This window comes from Lithobates pipiens, unplaced genomic scaffold (genome assembly GCF_037356315.1).
Source record: "Lithobates pipiens isolate NorthernLeopardFrog02 unplaced genomic scaffold, aLitPip1_a1.2 Scaffold_27, whole genome shotgun sequence".
Classification (NCBI taxonomy): Eukaryota; Metazoa; Chordata; class Amphibia; order Anura; family Ranidae; genus Lithobates; species Lithobates pipiens.
In genome coordinates, this window is record NW_027507788.1 from 158832245 (window position 1) to 158854514 (window position 22270).

Genomic DNA, 22270 nt, shown 5'->3' on the forward strand with positions numbered 1-22270 from the left:
GAGAGGCATGACTGCATCTTCCCCTACATACTTGAATCCTTGTTCCATCAGCTGTAAGAAGAGCTGCCCAAAGTCTATAGCTAGTTCTTGAAATGATGCATTATACTGTTGTCGTTGTAAATCTGGTTGTTTGCAGCTGTGATGACTTCTGATAGAGCAGGGGGATGTGTAGGCAGGTTGCCTACTATGTTTGCAGGCTTTTTTTGGGGGTCCAGGCTCTCTCCTATGTGATATAAAAGGGGAGAGGTTCAGGTCCCGGGGAGCTTGAAAGCGAGTAATAGAACAGGAACCTTGCTAAAGGTTGCTGGGACCTGTGGTCCACCTTCAGAGCACCGTAACCAAGAACACCGCTACTCAAGTTCTTCTAATTGTGGACTTCACCCAAAAGGACTTTACAGATCCAGGTACGCTTGGGCAGCAGCAGCTAGAGAGATAGATAGGGAAAGGGCATTTAATTATGTTCTATATGTTCTGCTGAGTTTTTAGTAAACGTTGTTTCAACTGCTTTCAGCCTGGTTTGAAGTCATTTAAGGGGTGGATGTTGGGTCTTGGCATATTCCTAAAGAACCTGGGTCTGTTAATTTACTATGTTGTATTTACAACAGCACCATAGGAGGGTAACTCGCAAGGCAAAGGAGAGGAGGTAGTTGCCATGGATAACCGAAAGTAAGCAACCAGATGTTTGCTGTGGTACCTGGTTAGGTGACAATTCCTCTGGTAGTAAGGGGGTCAATGCTCTGGTCACCAGGAGCAGACTAATGTTAAGGAGATCTAAGGCCTGATCACTAGGTATGGAAGAGGAAGAGTTAACTTAGGACAGGCATGAAACCTGCCGCTATGTGTCTGGTGGGGTTTCATTCCATTACTGAGAGTGAGGGACTGGTGGGGTGGGAAAGGGCTCTGCATGTCCCTACGAATGCAAAAACATAATTCAGTTACAAGTGTGTAGTGTCAAGGCACAAGGTGTCTTAAAAAGGAGCTCTGTACATTAGTGATGCACACAAGTGGCTCATCTCTGATTTTTTACATGACTGCAGCCTGGTTCTGGGCATTGTTGAGCATGCCTTCGAGTGAGGTGTTACCCCACGTGCTCGGGCGCAGTTAGACCCCACCCACAGGTTTCTCAAAAAATTCTGACAGTCAGTTGTATCACACAGTGGGAGAAGTCATTTATTCCAATAAATTTCACAGAGATCTGCTTCCTCTGGGGATATGAGGAGAAGATATAGGCACTTTTTGTTGGAGTGATGTAGCCATCGGATTTTAGAGGAGATCCCAAGAGATGTAAGAAGGGAGGAAATCCAGACCATGAAGTATAGATAATCAGATTTTGGAAACGCAGACATTTTCTTGGATTCCTAGAAAGAGAAAGACAACCATTCCACAATGTGGTGATTGGAACAGCATGTCGCAGGATGGTGCCAGACATACAATCCGCACGTTCAGATTGTTCAGATGGTTGTGATAAAAAAATTAATTTATTCCAATCGTTTTTATTTTTACAATATACAAATTTTTTTAATACAAAAACATCAGAATCGTTTTCATGAATACATACACATAGAATTCACTTCCCTCCTCAATCCTCCCCTACCTTCTCCCCCTCCCCATTTCTCTATTAAAATGAATGTATACAGTCACAGGCTGTCTATATCTTTTCGGGTTTGTGTACCAGACCAACAGTGTCGATCCATACTTTCCATATCTTCTCAAATTTAATTCTATAACACCTTCTTATATAAACATTTTTTTCCTTTGTTATTGTTTTATTGACCCTTCTCAGCCACTCTATTACAGAGGGTGGCACAGGCTTTACCCACTTCCAGGTAATTTCCCTCCCATATAAACATCTAAGAACTGCAATACGTGTAGACGCTGATCCCACATTTTGTTTCATATACCCCAGTATACACAATATTGGGTCCCTCCGTGGACCCAATTCAAATATTGAGTTTATTTTGCCTAACACTCCTTCCCAATATTGGTATAGTTTGGGACACCTCCAGAGCATATGAATCAAGCCCCTCGTTGCAGCTCTACACCTGGGGCAAAATGCGTCTGGACGTCTCCCAAACTGAAATAAACGTTTTGACGTATAATTTGTTCTATGAATAATGTAGAGTTGTATGAGTTTCTGGGCTGCTGAGAGGGACAGCAAGTCTATTGAGGTAACTATACCATTCCATTGAGTGTGTGAGGGGTTAGCTCGGCAGCGGGTGTGTGTGACCCCCTGGATGGGTTCACAACACAAAATCAGGCACAGCAGACAGCGTTGTAGGTGCAAAAAAAACAAAAGATGCGGTTTATTTATGCTCCATGCAGTGAAACATATAACAGCCAAACAAAAATAAAACATGAAAATAAATCCTGGTCAGCTTGACCTCTAATTACACACTTAGATTCCCTATCTAACAACTGAGTGCAGCCTTGTGCTGCACCAGTCCCTGTCTCTGTTGTAGAGGTTTGCCACAGAGGCGTTAACTCACCGCACAGAACAGGTGTCACACTCCCCAGTCTATACAACACAAAACTGGTTCCAGGATGGAGCATCTCCCTAAGCATGCTGGGGTTTTTTGTAGAGGTCTTAATGAGCCCACTTACTTCAGCTGGGCTCATTAACTCTTCCCCTCTAATTGCAAAAGTCTGCATAAAGCCTGAATCTAGGGCACACATATTTCCCATCCTGGATACAACCAGGTGACTTTACCTGCGTGCTGCCACAAGTGTTAGTTCACCCACATCTTCTTACTAGACTTGTGAACAACGGAAAATTTTGTTTTGTTTCGGTTCGTTGTCATTTATAAAATACATAATTTCGTTCTGTTATATTCATTATGTTATGTTAATACGTTTTCGAATAATTCATTATTTCTGTTGAGTGTCGATATTCGTTATGCCGAATCTCAGATCATGTCAAATTCTTTTGTTATATGTGCTATAATTTAGTTCGTATTTGTTGAAATTCGATATTTATGTATGTATATATATTCGAGATAATGATTTGTAGTTTGGAAAGTCGTTTGTTTATTGAATCTTTTAACACACACAATGACAATATCTCTTCTCCTCTACTCAAATACAATACAACACCCTTCTCACTCAGTTCTCAGGAATGCACTTTGCCAGTAATCCAACCACCAGCACAAAATTAATCAGGTGATTGGACTGTAAGATTTACTTTGAGTTGACCTTTTGTTTCATTAGATCTTTAATGAATTACAGAATCATGTCAAATTCATTCGTATCTGCTATAATTTATTTTTTATTAGTTGAAATTCAATACTGAAAGGTCAAACCTTGGAGTCACCTTGCCTGCTTTAAGTGACTAGTTAATTTGTTATGCTAATTCTGTTTCTGGTTACAGTTTGTATTGCTAGGGTAATCAGGGCCATCTTTAATATTGAAAAAAAATCTTGGGCCCCCTTCATGCAGTTTCGCTCTCCACCTGCTCTGAGACTCAAAATCAGTTTACTGAATGAGATCAGGCAGCGATTGCGATTGGTAGTCAGAGGTTACCGTGTATCATTACCACTCACTAATTAGTTGCTAGAGGTTACAGCACATGATTTCTGCTTGTTGTTTGGTTGCTAGAGATTACTGTACATCAATACTGCTCACTGATTGGTTGCTAGAGGTTACAGCATATTATCTCCTCACTGCCTGCACACCATGGGGAGGTGAGGGGACCCATTAATAGACAGAAAACTCCTGGGGATCCTAGGACTCCTGGGATCAGTGTTAGTGCTAGGGGGAGGGGAAGGTTTGATCAATGGCAACGCTGATTTTGTTTTTTTTACCAAAGAGATTCAGCACTGGCCACCAATGTAATAGGGGTTTACACTGACCACTAATTTAATAGAAGCATTCACACTAACCACCAATGTAAAGAGGGATTTACACTGACCACCAATGTAAGTGGGACATTCACACTGGCCAGTCACTAGTGTGAATTAAATGATTCTACACAAGTCCCAATGTAATGAGAAGATTTACACTGACCACCAACGTAACTGAGACATTTAGCCTGCGTTCACATTTGTGTGTTGGGAACGCATGCAATATCACTTTCCTGACACCACAGAAACGCATTGCCCTTTAGCAGATACACAGCAGTACCATTAATTGTTAATGACACCCTCACGCATCTGCTGGCATGTGCCTTGGCACCGTGTAATTTAGAAAAATGGTTTGGGACTTTCTTCCACATTTGTAGCACATAGGGCAGCACATTGAAATGAATGGGCTGCCCTACACATGACCTACATCTTATTCACCCTGTCAGTACACCTTTGCATCCTAAAACCCATGCTAACCTCTGCACCCCAAACCTCCCCCATCCTCTCCACTACAGTCCCCCTCCCCTTTAACTCTATCTGCCTCCTCTGCTCATCTTTGCACCCACCTTACTTACCTCCATACAACCCCTCCTTGCTCACCTGTGCACCCCAAACTGTAATTCATTCTCTTCCTACCTCTGCACACCCCACACTACCCTCCCCCTTTGATTTGCTTACCTTTACAGAACAGGCTGATTTTAGGCTTGTTGACCATAGTTGTAGGCAGGAATTTCAAACATGCCCCTTTATCCCTCCAGTGGGCAGCATTCAGTATAAGTGATTGTGGATATGACCTCAGGGGAGCATACTATACTTATGAATACTGACTCTATTTACATATGAATGCTGCCGGTCCGCCACTATTTACATATAAATGCAGCCAGTCTTTACAAATCAATACCGGTATTTACATGTAAACACAGGGTCTGCAGGTGAGTCATCTGTACACAACAATAGGGCAGAGCTGGGCAGCATTAGTAACTTCACACTGAGATTACAGGACACAGCACAGGACTAAAACCTCAAGGGAGGAGGACATTTAAACTTGGATAGTTGGCAATTATGAGGCTGCTGCTTTGGGCCCCACAACAATGACAGGGCCCAGGGCAACTGCCCCTTTTGCCCTGCCGTAAAGACGGCCCTGAGGGTAATATGATCACTCCAAAGACATGCAGGTAGATTAATTGGCTTCTGTCCAAAATTGACCCTAGTCCATGAATGGGGATCATGGGCTCCTTGAGGGTAGGGACTGATGTGAGTGTGTAATGTGCAAGGATAAGGACAATTGTAGACACTCACTCAGGTTGAACTGGATGGACTGGTGTATTTATTCAACCTTACTAACTATGTAACTATCAGTAAGGGGGGGGGGGGTGGAATGCCCTCCTGGTGTATATATTTGTGTAAGTTTGTTCCAATAAACAGTCCATGTTCCTGCAAGCTAGTGTCGGCTAGTGTTGTACGTTTGGCTGTAATATCTGATCTCTGATATCAAGATTGGAAGAAGCAGTGTACTGACAGAAGCACTCAAGCGGAGTGCGACGGGGTTCCGTGACAGGCACATATTCTGTAAATCCTGAATATTGAAATATTGACCATCCTGTATTCGAAATTTTTAACAACAGTTTTACTGAATGGCATTGTTTCTCCTCTCCCAATGAATTTGCTTCTAATGCTTCAATTAGGGATATATGTAGGGTACAGGACAGTAGTGCTCGTGAACTATAGCTAGTAGTGACATTACCTACCCCCATCCTCCTATCTGTTGAAGCTGAGCCGCTAAAAAATAACTCCAAGGGTGTGGGATCACTAAACCCCCTCTGTCTTTTGGCAACTGCAATGTTTGCAGGCAAATTGTGGCTTGACCCTTCCTCCATATCAGATCTCAAAAGCCCCATACACACTATCAGATTGTCTGCTGAGTTTTTCCTTCAGATTTACAAAACCATATAATATGAGGTCAAACCTTAAGAGTTTCAATGTGTATGCAATCAGGCAGGCCCTTGCACTACATGGTTTTGGTAAATCTGAAGACAAAAAATCAACAGAAACTCTGATGTGTGTATGGGGCTTAAAGAGTCTCTCTAATTTCCTAAACCAGTTCTGTAAGATATATAAAGATATATAAAAATTGAGGCAGCCCACCATTTTAATCAAACTACTACGGCCCACTACGGACAAAGGGAGACGACCAGGGCTGGACTTACCATTGGGCTTGACTGGGCTCAAGCCCATGGGCCTCGCCCAATAGGGGGCCCCGCGGGCCCCACAGAGATGCATAGTTGAGTGTACTCGGCTCGGCTCCACTCACAGTCACGCCCAGTCCCGCCCTATGATGGACATAACACAGGGATTGGGTGTGACTGTGAGCCAAGCCGAGTACACTCGGCTACTCTCAGCTCTGCTCAAGACTGCGAGATGGACCCGGGAGCCGCCGAGAGGCCCCCGAAACGCCATTTTTAAAACTTCAAGACTGCAATGACAAGGCTGCAAATGACACTGGGGCAAGGCTGAAAATTCCCTCCTAAATTTGGGGTGCGTGTTATACGCGATAAATACGGTAATGTATAGAAGGTAGGGCCCGAAAGTGACTCAAGCCCAGGGGCCCCCACCACCCTAAGTCCTGCCCTGGAGACGACTCCATGTTTTACATTTTCTCGTAAATACTCTTATTAAGGGCTCTACATTTTTTTAAATATACAACTTAGGGTTCACTGCTATATTTATTCCCAAGTATTTAAAACTTTCGACTACCTGCAGGTGTCTAACACTCTCTGGCAGCTCCTGTTCCAGTTCACTCTGGAAGAAGAACAGATTTCTCCCAGTTGATAGATACCCCAGAGAACACACCAAATCTTTTTATGATATCCATCACTATCGTTAGCGACTGGTTCACATCTCCTTAAAAAAAAGGATGTCGTCCGCATATAGCAAAATCTTTTTCCTTATCTGCTCCTCTCTTAAAGTGATTGTAAAGTTTTTTTTTGTTTTGTTTTTTTATAAAATAACAAACATATCATACTTACCTCCACTGCGCAGCTTGTTTTGCACAGAATGGCCTCGATCCTCGAATTCTGGGGTCCCCCGGTGGCTCTCACGGCTCCTCCCCACATCAGATAACCCCCTAGGAGAAGCACTCTCCCGGGGGGTTACCTTACAGGCGTGCTCCCGAGTCCAATATTTGCATCTATAAACATGAATGCCAGACTCGGCACCGCCCACAGGCACCCGCATCATTGGATTTGGTTAACAGCAGCGGGAGCCAATGACTGCGCTGCTATTAATCTATCCAATCAAGAGCCGGGACCCCGTGGAGAGAGGGACAGCGTGCCACCTCCGAGTGGATTCCAGGGCTCAGTTAAGTAAAACGGGGGGCTGGGGGGCCGGTGACTGCCAGAAGTTTTGCATTAAGGTGAAAAAACACGATGGTTTACAACCCCTTTAAACCCTCTTACACCTCCCGGCGCGCTTATGGCTATGGCCAAAGGTTCTATCGCTGGAGCAAAAAGCAGAAGCGACAATGGGTACTCCTGCCTTGTCCACCGGAACAGTGAAAAAAATTCTGAAACCCTTTCATTAATCTTTACTTTTGCCCTCGGGTCAGTATATAACAATTTCAACCATTTTGTGAAAACTAGACCAATAGTTAAAGCTGAGAGCGCCATCCACAAATACTGCCACTCGACGCTGTCAAATGCTTTAACAGTGTCGAGGGACAATATAGATCTTGATTCCATCTCCTCCTCTGATATTTGAAAATTCAAAAACAATCTCCTTATGTTTAACAATGTTGATCAACCAGGAATAAATTCACACTGGTCAGAGTGAATTATAGTGTGGATTATTTTACTTAATCTACTGGTGAAAATTTTTGCCAGCAATTTAACATCTGCACAAAGTTGAGAAATTGGTCTATCAGATACGGGCTTAAGAGGATCTTTCCCTTCTTTTGCTATTATTATGATCATCGCTTCTGTTAGTTTTCCCTTTTGTATTGCCTCATTTAGTACCTGTAATAACTCCAGTAACATTACTTCCCCATATTCCCTATAGATTTTATTTTTGGTAACCCATCTGGTCCTGGTGTTTTATGATTAGCTGAGTCCAGTACCGCTTTCTGTAATTCTTCGATGGAAATGGGCAAGTTCAACAATGCCTTATCTTCCTCTGAAAGTTGTGGGATAGTTAGACCCTGGAAGAATTCTCCCATTTTTCCATCTACCTCACTTATCTTAGATCTACATAGGTCTATATAATACTCTTTAAATACATTTACTGTTTCCAGCACAAGTCTCAATAGACATTGAAGCAGTTGTAGTAATATTTTGAGATTTTGCCAGAAGGGCCAGTATGTGTCCGGAGTTTCTTCCCCCCCCCCCCCCCTCTTCATAATGGGCCTGCTTCAAGAAGAACCTTTTGTTATCAGCTCTTTAGAGATACCATATGATATATCTGTTGCACTTCCAACCATTTAGCTAGATTATCTGGTGATGGATCTTCTATATATATACTTTTTCTATTTCAGTCACTTTCCTCATTGCTTTCGTCTCCCAATCCCTTAAGGATTTCTTCCTCTTAGAGATTTGTTGAATTACCATTCCTTTTAAATAAGCTTTAAGGGTATCCCAAACTATACCCTGTGTCGGTGTTGTTCCATTATGCTCTAAAAATTCCTGAAGCGTATCTATCATATGTTCTTTAGGGATAATCAACTGTAACCAAAATGGACTTATTCTCCATCCCCCACCACTGTTTTTGTAGTGATCCGACAATCTTCTAGACTCATATTTAATATCCATTACCATTGTAGCCAGGGTATCATTCCCTATAACAATATCTATTCTAGAGAGTGAGGAGTGTGTACCCGAGTGGCATGAAAACATTTGGGTTGTTGGGTAGCATTCATGCCAAATATCCCTCACCCCATCTCTCTAAATATCCTGTACAATGACCTATACAAGTTCTGCTCAAGTCTCGGGAACTTATCCATCTGAGTATTCATCACCATATTGAAATATCCCAACTATCAGGACTGGTACTCTTGGTTTATCAGCCATAAATTCCAGAAAGTGTTTAATAACTTCTAGTTTAAAATGGGGGGGGGGGGGGGGGCATACACATATACACATTCATAAGTATAGCGTCTTCGCCAGCACACACACAGTATAAGAATATGTACCGTCCCTAATCGTCTATCATCACTTGTCATTTTTTCACAGAGATCTGCTTCCTCGGGGGGGGGGGGGGGGATATGGGGAGAAGATATAGGCGCTAAATGTTGGAGTGATGTAGCCATCGGTTTTTAGAGGAGATTTTGAGAGATATAAGAAAGGAGCAAATCCAGACCATGAAGTGTAGATAATCCGAGTGTGGAAACACAGAAATTTTCCTGGATTGCTAGAAAGAGAGACAACCATCCCACAATGTGGTGATTGGAACAGCATGTCGCAGGATGGTGCCAGACATACAATCCGCACATTCAGATGGTTGTGATAATTACTCAGGATTAATAATAAAGAAAAGACAAAGGGCTCTGACATGTCCCAGTTGATGTTCTCTTCTTTTCTCGTCAATATGCTTCCAAGTATTCCATGGATACATTTGTGAATGTCTTTATTGTGGTTTGTCAGTTAAATATTGCAGAACACAAGCGTATGTGAGTCGGGTCTCCCAGCAATGGAAAAGGAGACATTTTCCAATATATATGTGGAGAATTAATGAGGTTCTACAGAGCAGAGACCATATTTCCTACAGCCCAGAATTTGGAGTCCAATTAATTTTAAATGGATCTTGTAAAGAGGGTCCAGGGGGAAATATGATTTTATAGTACAATTTTTTTATTTATAGGCTGAGCAGTCCTGTTCATATGATTTGCATATTTCGTAGTGTTGCAGTTCAATGTCATCATAAAGTAAGGGTGAGCTGGGACGTGTTGAGATTCTGGTCTAAACTCACCTGAGAGTGCCTACCAAGAAACTTTCTCTGCACTGGGTCAGATATAAGTGGCAAAGGCATTCCTCTGAGTGGCACTTATACACTCCTTTTTATGCATACGTGGAATGTCCCAGCTCCAGAATTGACCCAGTAAGGTGACAACATCCTGGTGGGCCCACCAAGATGGGTTTGGACTCGTATCCAAACATGCCCAAGATCTTCCTAAACCTCCCAATCACAAGTGGTAATAGGGTTGATTTGTTGCAGGTATTTACACAGTGCTTTACATGGTGTATATTGATGTCAGATCCTGACATTAGGAGCTTACAATCTAAGATTAGTGTCTCATACATACACATACTAGGATTTAGTACTGCAAGGCAGGAGTACTAACTACTAAGCCACCGTGCTGCCCTTTAGTTGACATTCATGCAATCTAATGAGAACGTCAACTGTCCAAGAGTTCAATGTTTTTTTTTTTTTTTTAACAATAAGTTTTATTAAGCAAATGTCACATTGTGGTTACAGAGTCAACGAATACATGTAAAGGGAGCCTGTGTCAGCAGGAGAACAAACCTACATAAAAGTTACAGGCTATAATATGCAGAGCACTTATCCGCAACAACAAATAACGCATATTAAAAGTGACACAAAAATTAAGTGACGAGCCCAAATAGAGCCCATGTCAAGGGAAAGGAAAGGAAGCAAGCTGAAGTTAAAAAGTGTAAAATAAGATAAAATGAAAACAACCAAGGTAAAAAAAAAAGAAAAAAAAAACCTATAGAAATAGAAAGAAAGACAGAGTGAGTTTGCAGAGCTTCAGAGATCCTGTAACACATCCCCGCCAGGCCGGCCCAATCCGAGACCCCATCACCCCAATCAGCTACGTATCTGGGAGGGAGGGGAGTTCAGCCATTAGTCAAACTCTCGAAAGCCGCGGAGTATTTGAACTGAACCCAGGGGGACCATGTAATGTGGAATTTGTCAGCTGAGTCCTTAGCGGTAGCCAGCATTTCTTCCATGGCAAAGATATGATTAACTGAGTGCACCCATTCTCGGATAGTGGGAGTAGTCGAAAGTTTCCAATATTTAGGCACCAAAGATTTAGCTGCAATCAGCAAATATTTTGTTAGAGATCTATTATATTTGCCCAGAGAAACGTTAGATACAGTGGTGTGAAAAAGTGTTTGCCCCCTTCCTCATTTCCTGTTCCTTTGCATGTTTGTCACACTTAAGTGTTTCGGAGCATCAAACCAATTTAAACAATAGTCAAGGACAACACAAGTAAACACAAAATGCAATTTGTAAATGAAGGTGTTTATTATTAAAGGTGAAAAAAAATCCAAACCATCATGGCCCTGTGTGAAAAAGTGATTGCCTCCTAAACCTAATAACTGGTTGGGCCACCCTTAGCAGCAACAACTGCAACCAAGCGTTTGCGATAACGTGCAATGAGGCATTTACAGCGTCCTGAAGGAATTTTGGCCCACTCATCTTTGCAGAATTGTCCTAATTCAGTTACATTAGAGGGTTTTCGAGCATGAACGGCCTTTTTAAGGTCATACCACAACATTTCAATAGGATTCAGGTCAGGACTTTGGCTAGGCCACTCCAAAGTCTTCATTTTGTTTTTCTTCAGCCATTCGGTGGTGGACTTGCTGGTGTGTTTAGGATCATTGTCCTGCTGCAGAACCCAAGTTCGTTTCAGCTTGAGTACACGAACAGATGGTCGGACATTCTCCTTCAGGATCTCTTGGTAGACAGCAGAATTCATAGTTCCTTTTATCACGGCAAGTCTTCCAGGTCCTGAAGCAGCAAAACAGCCCCAGACCATCACACTACCACCACCATATTTTACTGTTGGTATAATGTTCTTTTTATGAAATGCAGTGTTCCTTCTACGCCAGATATACTTGGACACACACCTTCCAAAGAGTTCCACTTTTGTCTCATCGGTCCACAGAATGTTGTCCCAAAAGTCTTGGGGATCATCAAGATGTGTTGTGGAGAAATTGAGACGAGCTTTGATGTTCTTTTTGCTCAGCAGTGGTTTTCTCCTTGGAACTCTGCCATGCAGGCCATTTTTGCCCAGTCTTTTCCTGATGGTGGAGGCATGAACGCTGACCTTAACTGAGGCAAGTGAGGCCTGCAGTTCCTTGGACGTTGTTGTGGGGTCTTTTGTGACCTCTTGGATGAGTCGTCGCTGCGCTCTTGGGGTAATTTTGGGCGGCCGGCCACTCCTGGGAAGGTTCACCACTGTTCCATGTCTTCGCCATTTGTGGATAATGGCTCTCACTGTGGTTCGCTGGATTCCCAAAGCTTTGGAAATGGCTTTATAACCCTTTCCAGACTGATAGATCTCAATTACTTTCTTTCTCAATTGTTCCTGAATTTCTTTGGGTCTCGGCATGATGTGTAGCTTTTAAGGATCTTCTGGTGGACCTTACTGTGTCAAGCAGCTCCTATTTAAGTGATGCCTTGATTGTGAACAGGTGTGGTAATAATCAGGCCTGGGTGTGGCTAGAGAAATTGAACTCAGGTGTGGACAACCACAGTTATAGTATGTTTTAACAAGGGGGGCAATCACTTTTTCACACAGGGCCATGATGGTTTGGATTTTTTTTCACCTTTAATAATAAACACCTTCATTTACAAATTGCATTTTGTGTTTACTTGTGTTGTCCTTGACTATTGTTTAAATTGGTTTGATGCTCCGAAACACTTAAGTGTGACAAACATGCAAAGGAACAGGAAATGAGGAAGGGGGCAAACACTTTTTCACACCACTGTATATGCAGGAGACAACAGCCCGGGGTGAGTTTAATTTTAGTGTCTGTTATGTGAGATATTAGGCCTCGGACCCGACTCCAGAAATCTACTATTCGGGGGCAGCTCCACCAAATATGCAGCATGTCTCCTTTCGCCTCCCCACACCGCCAGCACAAGTCAGACGAAGCCGGAAACCAGCGTTTCACCTTAACCGGTGTAGCGTACCCCTGAGAAAGTAATTTGTACGAGTTTTCTTGTAGTCTAGTGCTGACTGTACATTTATGGGCTAAAATACATGAGTTCAATGTTTTTTATGATAAAACTGATTCATAGCAGAAAAGGCCAACATGTTTTAGGGGCCAAAGACATTCACCCTTATTAGGGCTGCAAAACAAGGGTGAGTGTGTTTGGCCTCCAAAACATATGGGATGTTTTCGGCTATGAATCTATTTTTATCATTGTAAACCTTGGACTATTGGATGTTTGTTTGGCTCTTTCGCTGGATAGTTTGCATGTGGATTCTCAACTCTGGATCCTTTCACTGCTCCTGAGTGGAGTCCTTGTCTTGTGGAGTACTGCCGAACAAGAGCTGGTATACCCAGTGACAGTTTTACAAAATCTGAATGCAGCGCCCTGTTTCCTCTTACAAGCTTACTCGTAGCAGAGGAAAGAATTCACTTTTATTTGCATCTGTAGTTCCTTGTGTTCTCCATTGTGTTCTCCATCATTAAACCATATTCTGGCTTTGTGGCCCCCAAAGGTTTGGTGCCAGTAATACCAGTATGATATTCAACTTTCAACAACAACAACCTAAATTCTAATCTGTGCTCATGCACTGGCTCATTGCACATTTTACCACCGAATAATGCCCACTGGAGCATATCTACTTACAGTACTTAACGCATGATAGTCATGAGAGAAACATGGAAGCAGGTGGAAATAGGAGGTTGCCTGGTGCCTGGAGATAAAAACACCATGAGAAACATTAGTAAAGCTAGCCATAGATGGATCAACATTTGGTAGGTTCAGCGGGGACTGGCAACATTTCTATCCTTCTATGGCTGGTCCTGTTCAAGACTCAGAGCAGTTGATTATTTTCCTAGGTGCACTAATTAGCACCCAAGCCTAGGCATACTAATTAGCACCCAAGCCAAGGTCACCCCCCCCCCCCCTGACTGGGGAGCTCTCTGAAAGGCCCGGACAGCCTCCACACTCTCTCACTCCAGCTCTTCCACCCCACAACTCCTCCCCAGCTGGGCTGACCTTGGGTATTTAAGGATGCCTGTCCCCTGTCAATCCAGGCTAGAATACCCCAGGCAGTTCCACCTCTCCTCCTCTCTTTCCAGAATCTTCTGGAAAGAAGAGGGAGGTCTCAGTGACACTCCCTGTGAGTCACCAGCTGCTACTCTGAGCCACTCCCAGCCCAGATCAAATCAAAACATACAGGCCTGGTGACCAGCCAGGCCTGCCTAAATTTACTTAATCCTATCCAAAAATCCTCATTCTAGCACCTAGAGCAGGCTTTCTCAACCTTTTAACCCTATAGGAACCCCAAAAATAATTTTGAAGTCTCGAGGAACCCTTACTAAAACCAATTCATCAGGGGTCAATAGAACAATGCCCCTTATACTGGTGACCAATGGGAAGAATGTTCCCCTTTAAAATGGTGCTCAGAATGCCACCCTTAAAGACAGCTAAAAATATATTTTGTGTCATGCTGCTGGCTTTGCTAAGTGATGCTGATACTTGAACTCTGTAGGCACCATCAAAAAGGTGGTTCCTCAGCCACTTGAGAATGGCTGACCTAGAGGGTGCTACATGTACAACAGTGAATTTTTTTTTTGTCATTTTTTACAGTGGTAGAACATTTTTATTGTTATTTTGTACAATAGCAGACCATTTTTTTGTTATTTTGTACAGCAGTAAAACATTTATATTGTTATTTTGTACAGTGGTAGAACTTTTCTGTTGTTATTTCGTACAGTGGTACAACATTTTTGTTGTTGTTTTGTACAACAGTAGAACATTTTTGTTGTTATTCTGTAGGTGTAACTGGGACTTTTAGTCCCACATTTTGTAGTAAGAAATTTATAGCTGACAAGCCAACATTTCAATGGTAGCTGATCACCAAGACTGCGGCTTCAGAATTGTGCAATATCTGGGCTTTGCGGAACAATATCCACCCTGAGTTGTGGTTTTGTGGGCATGGGAGGGAAGAAGAGCAGACTTTTCTCGGGTGAAGTGTAATGCCGTGTACACACGACCGGACTTTCCGGCAGACTAGGTCCGACGGTCTTCCCAACGGACTTTCGGCGGACTTCTGACGGACTTTCCGAACAAATGGACTTGGCCACACACAATCACACCAAAGTCTGACGGATTCGAACGTGATGACGTACGACCAGACTAGAATAAAGAAGTTCAAAGCCAGTAGCCAATAGCTGCCCTAGAGTCGGTTTACGTCCGTCGGACTAGCATACAGACGAACTGATTTTTCGACCGGACTCGAGCCCCTCGGAAAGATTTGAAACATGTTCTAAATCTAAAATCCGTCGGATTTTTCGACAGCAAAGGTCCGACGAAGCCCACACCTAATCGAATTGTCAGACGGATTCGTTCCATCAGACCTTTGCTATGGAAAAGTCCAGCCGTGTGTACACGGCATAAAGGTCTATTCTACAACTCCCCTGCAGGTCTCTCATCGAGCTGTATCTCTCTCTGACCACCATGATGATAGGTTTATTGTATGTGGCTGTCTGCCATTGCTTTTAATTCATTCAGTATCCATGTAGGAGTTTCATTTATTTCGTGGACTTTTCGCACATTGTAAGGGGAGCAAGATATGACTTGTGTACAGATGTTCAGCAGATTCCCCCATAGACGAGTGGAAACACACACATGACACTGCATATATTATTATAGTATTACATAATGTTAAAAAGATAAGAATAGTACAGATCAGATTTGGCTCGTGTTGTGCGAGTGGTTACGAGTATCTGTGGATGGATTGTTCAATCTGGGGTGAAGAAGGATATTATTGGGACAATAACTTATTTAACAGTCTTTATTTATAATTGTTTTTTTTTTTTACTTTTTGAATTGTGGTAATTGAAGCTCACGTTTTTTTCTTTACATTTTTTTTAAATAATTTTTATTGCCAAATATACTAAACCAAAAACGATCTGCTTCAAAGGGGTTTGACAGCTGGTTAGAAGGAGATATTTCACCTCTTCACCGCCTGTTTAAACCCTCAAGATGCCGACCAGTGTGCCACAACCACATGCATTACATGTTGTTGCAGGGTGGTAGCTGCACGACCCCATTAATTTGAATTGGTTGCATTTGGTGTTGGTACTGTGTGCCAAATGCAATGTTGCTTCATTTTTGCTGTAGCTGTGGAATGTATACACCCCTGAGCATCTGCATTTCTGTGCTTAGGTAAAAAGTCGAGGGCAATTAAACCATGATTCAACTGCCTACTTTTACCAGCCACCCCTGAGTGCATTCATTCTCAACCAGGGTTCTGGTGATCCCTTGGGTTACTCCAGAGATTGCTAGTAATTCTTTGAGCTGTGGCTGACTGACCTCCCATCCAATGGTGCCTGCCTGGTTTGGAGATCAGCATCACTGAGCAGATCCAGAGATATTCTTATTGTCTGTCAGGCTGCATTCACACTTCAGTGTTTTGAAACGCGGGCAGATTTTTCCGTGAACCTGCCCCCGATTTGAAAGCGCCGATGTGTCAAATCGCAGGATTCACATTTGAGATGCCATACTTTTGAATGATACCTTAAATCGCGGTCCGGGTCTGTCCAGGACTTTTTTTGAGCGGCATGCTTCACACAATGCGGGTTGCCACGATTGCAGTGCGTTTTATTCTGCCAAAATTGTGGCAGACCCACACCAAGATTTTAGGTGTCATTCAAAAGAATGGCATTTCAAATGTGAGCCCCACAATTAGTCATTTACACATCGGCACTTTCAAATCCTGGGCAGAATTGTGGATAATCTGCCTCCATTCAAAACACTGACGCTTGAATGCAGCCTAGCTTACTATACACTAGTACAACCGTGGCAAAAGTTTTGTGAATGACACAAATATACATTTTCACAAAGTCTGGTGCTTCAGTTTTTATGATGGCAATTTGCATATACTCCAGAATGTTATGAAGAGTGATCCGATGAATTTCAAATAATTACAAAGTCCCTCTTTGCTGTGGAAATGAACTTAATCCCATAAAAAAACATTTCCACTACATTTGTGAAGAAGACTTCAGGGCGCCCAAGAAAGTCCAGCAAATGCCAGGACAGTCTCCTACAGTTGATTCAGCTGCGGAATCGGGGCACCACCAATGCAGAGCTTGCTCAGCAATGGCAATAGGCAGGTGTGAGTACATCGGCACGCACAGTGAGAAGACTTTTGGAGGATGGCCTGGTGTCAAGAAGGGCAGCAAAGAAGCCACTTCTCTCCAGGAAAGACATCAGGAACAGACTAATATTCTGCAAAAGGTACAGGGGTTGGCCTGCTGAGGACTGGGCTATAGTAATTTTCTCGAATGAATGCCCTTTCTGATTGTTTCGGGCATCCAGAAAAAGCCTTGTCCAGAGAAGAAAAGGTGAGCGCTACCATCAGTCCTGTGTTATACCAACGGTAAAGCATCCTGAGACCATTCATGTGTGGGGTTGCTTCTCAGCCAAGGGAGTGGGCTCACTCACAATTTTTGTCCAAGAACACCGCCATTAATAAAGAATGGTACAAAAACATCCCTCGAGAGCAACTTCTCCCAACCATCCAAGAACAGTTTGGTGACGAACAATGCCTTTTCCAGCATTATGGAGCACCTTGTCGTAAAAAAGTGATAACTATGTAGCTGGGAGAACAAAACATCAACATTTTGTGTCCATGGCCAGGAAATTCCCCAGACCTTAATCCAATTAAGAACTTGTGGTCAATCGTCATGAGGCGGGTGAAAAAAAAAAAAACACAAATTCTGACAAACTCCAAGCATTGATTATGCAATAATGGGCTGCCATCAGTCAGGATGTGTCCCAGAAGTTGATTGTCAGCATGCCAGGGCGAATTGCAGAGGTCTTGAAAAAGAAAGGTCAACAATGCACATATTGACTCTTTGCATGCACTTAACCACTTGCCGACCGCCGCGCGCTGATATACATTGGCACAATAGCAGCGGTGTGCAAATGGGTGTACCTGTACGTCCCCTTTAAGATCCAGGGCTAGCAGACGCGCCCGCGTGCCTGCCGCGTACAACAGCAGGACCCGTGGACTCGATGGCTTGTGTCATGACAGAGATCATTGCTCTCTGTAATCAAGAGCAGTGATCGCTGTCATGTTAGTTGAAGCCCATCCCCCCCCCCACAGTTAGAACCACTCCCTAGGACACACTTAACCCCTTCATTACCCCCTAGTGGTTAACCCCTTCATTGCCAGTGTCATTTACACAGTAATCAATGCATTTTTATAGCACTGATCACTGTATAAATGACAAGGGTCCCAAAATAGTGTCAAAAATGTTCGATGTGTCCGCCATAATGTCGCAGTCCCGATAAAAAATCGCAGATCGCTGCCATTAATAATAAAAAACAATTCATAATAAAAATGCCATAAAACTATCCCCTATTTTATAGATGCTATAACTTGTGCACAAACCAATCAATATATGCTTATTGTGATTTTTTTTTTAACAAAAATATGTAGAAGAATACATATTGACCTAAACTGAGGAAAAAAAATTGTTTTTTATATATTTTTGGGGGATATATAGTATAGTAAAAGTAAAAAAATTGTGTTTTTTTCAAAATTGTTGGTCTTTTTTAGTTTTGGAGCCACGTCACACAAACGCGCGATTGTCAGTTAAAGCGACGCAGTGCCGGATCGCAAAAAGTGCTCTGGTCAGGAAGGAGGTGAAATCTTCCGAGGCTGAAGTGGTTAATGTGATTGTCAATAAAAGCCTTTGACACTTCTGAAATGCTTGCAATTATACTTCAGTATACCATAGTAAAATCTGACAAAAAAATCTAAAAACATGGAAGCAGCAGACTTTATAAAAATTTATATTTTTGTCATTCTCAAAACTTTTGGCCACGGCTGTACATTTTTGAACAACTGTTCATACCAACAATTATACAACAATTCTATGTACATTCGAAGAATGGACACTTGTCATTTGAAAGTACTTCAAAATTTTGTTTGCTCTTAATATTTGATTTTGGAATCAAAATTTTGGTAGTTCAAGAAAAATTTTCATTCTGTTTCTTTAAATTTACTTGTCACTGTGGTCGAAAAACTAAAGTAAATTTTACCCAACTAAACGATTACAAAATCAAATGAATGTTCGTAAAACTAGAAAACAAATTGGCCAGCTTAAAGTGGTTGTAAACCCTTAGGCCGCGTACACACGCGGGGACTGTCTGCCGAAACTAAGTTCGTCAAACAGTCCGCTCAAACTTTTGAATGAACGAACACGCCCACACACGGCACTTTTTGAGCAGACAAATACGGCAAACTTTGTTCGTCGTACTAAGTCCGCGCAACTTTTGAAATGAACGGACTCGCCCACACACGAGGCAACAGTCCGCTCATTTCGAGCGCGTGTGCAGGTAGGCGGGGACCGCGACGGAGACGTCGCGGGCTCCGCCGCCTGGAATGTACTTAAAGGGGAACCCCAACGCCGAAAAAAATCGGCGTGGGGGTCCCCCCAAAGTCCACAACAGACCCTTGTCCGAGCACGCTACCCGGCCGGCCAGGAAAGGGGGCGAGCGAGCGCGCCCCCCCTCCCGAGCCGTACCAGTGCCCTCAACATGGGGGGTGCCTTGGGGAGGGGGGGGCCGCGCGGCCCCCCCCACCCCAAAGCACCTTGTCCCCATGTTGATGAGGACAAGGGCCTCTTCCCGACAACCCTGGCCGTTGGTTGTCGGGGTCTGCGGGCGGGGGGCTTATCGGAATCCGGGAGCCCCCTTTAATAAGGGGGCCCCCGGATACCAGCCCCCCACCCTATGTGAATGAGTATGGGGTACAATGTACCCCTACCCATTCACCTGTAAAATAAAAGTACCCAAAAAAAAAACACAACACACGAGATAAAATATTTTATTGCACAGCTCCGGGGGTCTTCCGTCTTCGGGGGTCTTCTCGCCGGACTCCTCCGCTATCTTCTTGTAGCTCTTTTGCTAGCGGAGGAGTCCGGCTTTCTTCCTCCCCGCCGCCGGCCTCTTCTCCCTACTTCGGGGGTCTTGTCCCCCTCTTCGGTTCTTCTGCCGGGCCACCGCGCCTTCTTATAGCTCTTTTGCAGGCGGTGGCCCGGTCTTCTGTCGCCGCCGCCTTCCGTTCTTCTGCCGGGCCACCGCGCCTTCTTATAGCTCTTTTAGAGGCGGTGGCCCGGTCTTCTGTCGCCGCTGTCGCCTTCCGGTCGCCTTCCGTTCTTCTTCTTGTTCTTCTTCTTCTTCTCCAGGAGATGTTGACACGTCGCTCTCTCCGGCCGGAATGCCAGAGCCGCGCTGTGCGGCCACTTATATAGTGACAATGGGGCGGTGTCACATGGTATATGTCACATGGGTTGGTCACATGGGTTGATGTCACATGGGGACTATGACATCGTAAGGGGGCGGGGTCACCATGTGACCAACCCATGTGACATATACCATGTGACACCGCCCCATTGTCACTATATAAGTGGCCGCACAGCGCGGCTCTGGCATTCCGGCCGGAGAGAGCGACGTGTCAACATCTCCTGGAGAAGAAGAAGAAGAAGAACAAGAAGAAGAACGGAAGGCGACCGGAAGGCGACAGCGGCGACAGAAGACCGGGCCACCGCCTCTAAAAGAGCTATAAGAAGGCGCGGTGGCCCGGCAGAAGAACGGAAGGCGGCGGCGACAGAAGACCGGGCCACCGCCTGCAAAAGAGCTATAAGAAGGCGCGGTGGCCCGGCAGAAGAACCGAAGAGGGGGACAAGACCCCCGAAGTCGGGAGAAGAGGCCGGCGGCGGGGAGGAAGAAAGCCGGACTCCTCCGCTAGCAAAAGAGCTACAAGAAGATAGCGGAGGAGTCCGGCGAGAAGACCCCCGAAGACGGAAGACCCCCGGAGCTGTGCAATAAAATATTTTATCTCGTGTGTTGTGTTTTTTTTTTGGGTACTTTTATTTTACAGGTGAATGGGTAGGGGTACATTGTACCCCATACTCATTCACATAGGGTGGGGGGCCGGTATCCGGGGGCCCCCTTATTAAAGGGGGCTCCCGGATTCCGATAAGCCCCCCGCCCGCAGACCCCGACAACCAACGGCCAGGGTTGTCGGGAAGAGGCCCTTGTCCTCATCAACATGGGGACAAGGTGCTTTGGGGTGGGGGGGCCGCGCGGCCCCCCCTTCCCCAAGGCACCCCCCATGTTGAGGGCACGCGGCCTGGTACGGCTCGGGAGGGGGGGAGCGCTCGCCCCCCTTTCCTGGCCGGCCGGGTAGCGTGCTCGGACAAGGGTCTGTTGTGGACTTTGGGGGGACCCCCACGCCGATTTTTTTCGGCGTTGGGGTTCCCCTTTAAGTCCATACCAGGCAGCGGGGCCCGCGACGTCTCCTTCGCGGGCCCCGCCTACCTGGAGACGCGCTCGAAATGAGCAGACTTTCCTCCGAGCGGGAACAGTTTGCTCATTTCGAAAGTGGCCTACACACGGGCGGACTGTCCGCTCAAACCAAGTTTCAGCGGACAGTTTTTCGGAATTTCCGAAAAACTTTGTTCGTCAAACTGTCCGCTGAAACTGTCCGCTGAAGCCCCACACACGAGCGGACTGTCCGCTGAAACATTGTTCAGCGGACAAAGTTGAGCGAACAGTCCGCCCGTGTGTACGCGGCCTTACAACCAACTTTGACCTACAGGTAAGCCTAGATTAAAGCTTACCTGTAGGTCCAAGAAATATCTCATAAACCTATACGGTTTAGGAGATATTTACCCGCAGACAGCCACCGCTGTCTACGGCGCACACGCCGTAGACAGCGGAGCACAGGTGCACTGAGCAGGCCACAGATTGCGACAATATGCCACGCGTTTCGGCTCCCGTGCGCATGCGTGGGCGTGACGTCATCTCTGCTCCGGCGAACCACAGCGCCGGAGCAGCGAGACACGGAAGTCATTCCGGGATCCATGGCAGCGACGGACATGAAGACGGAGGACCGCTTCGGGGGCTTCGCTCTCAGGTAAGTTATTCATAATGAGCTAGTATGCTATGCATACTAGCTCATTATGCCTTTGCCTTATAGGGTGTGTTTTTAAAAAAAAATTTTTTTAGCCTTTACTTCCTTTTTAAGGGTAGCATTCTGACCACTAGCAGTATTCCTCTTCACCACCAGTGGGGGGGAATTTTTTCTACTGACCCCCCCAATGAATTGGTTATGGTAAGGTTTCCCCCAAGCCCTATAAATTGATTTAGGGGTTTTTCTTGGGGTAAAAATGTTGAGAAAGGCTTGCGGATCAGATAGGATCGAATGAAAATGTACAGGGGATTTCCCCATAGAGGAAAGTAGGACTGGGTCTGTCTCCGCTCTGCAGAGTGAGCAGAGACTGACCTGTCATCCGCCTGCTCAGCAGGGATCAGCAGAGCGATTCGCCGCTGAGCAAGCAGGTTCTGTCCCAGGGAGGCGCCCTTGTGATTTCACTGCACACTGTGAGCTTCTCACAATGTGCATTAGAAGCTACAGCCTCATTTGCTAGCTGAAGGAAATCCAG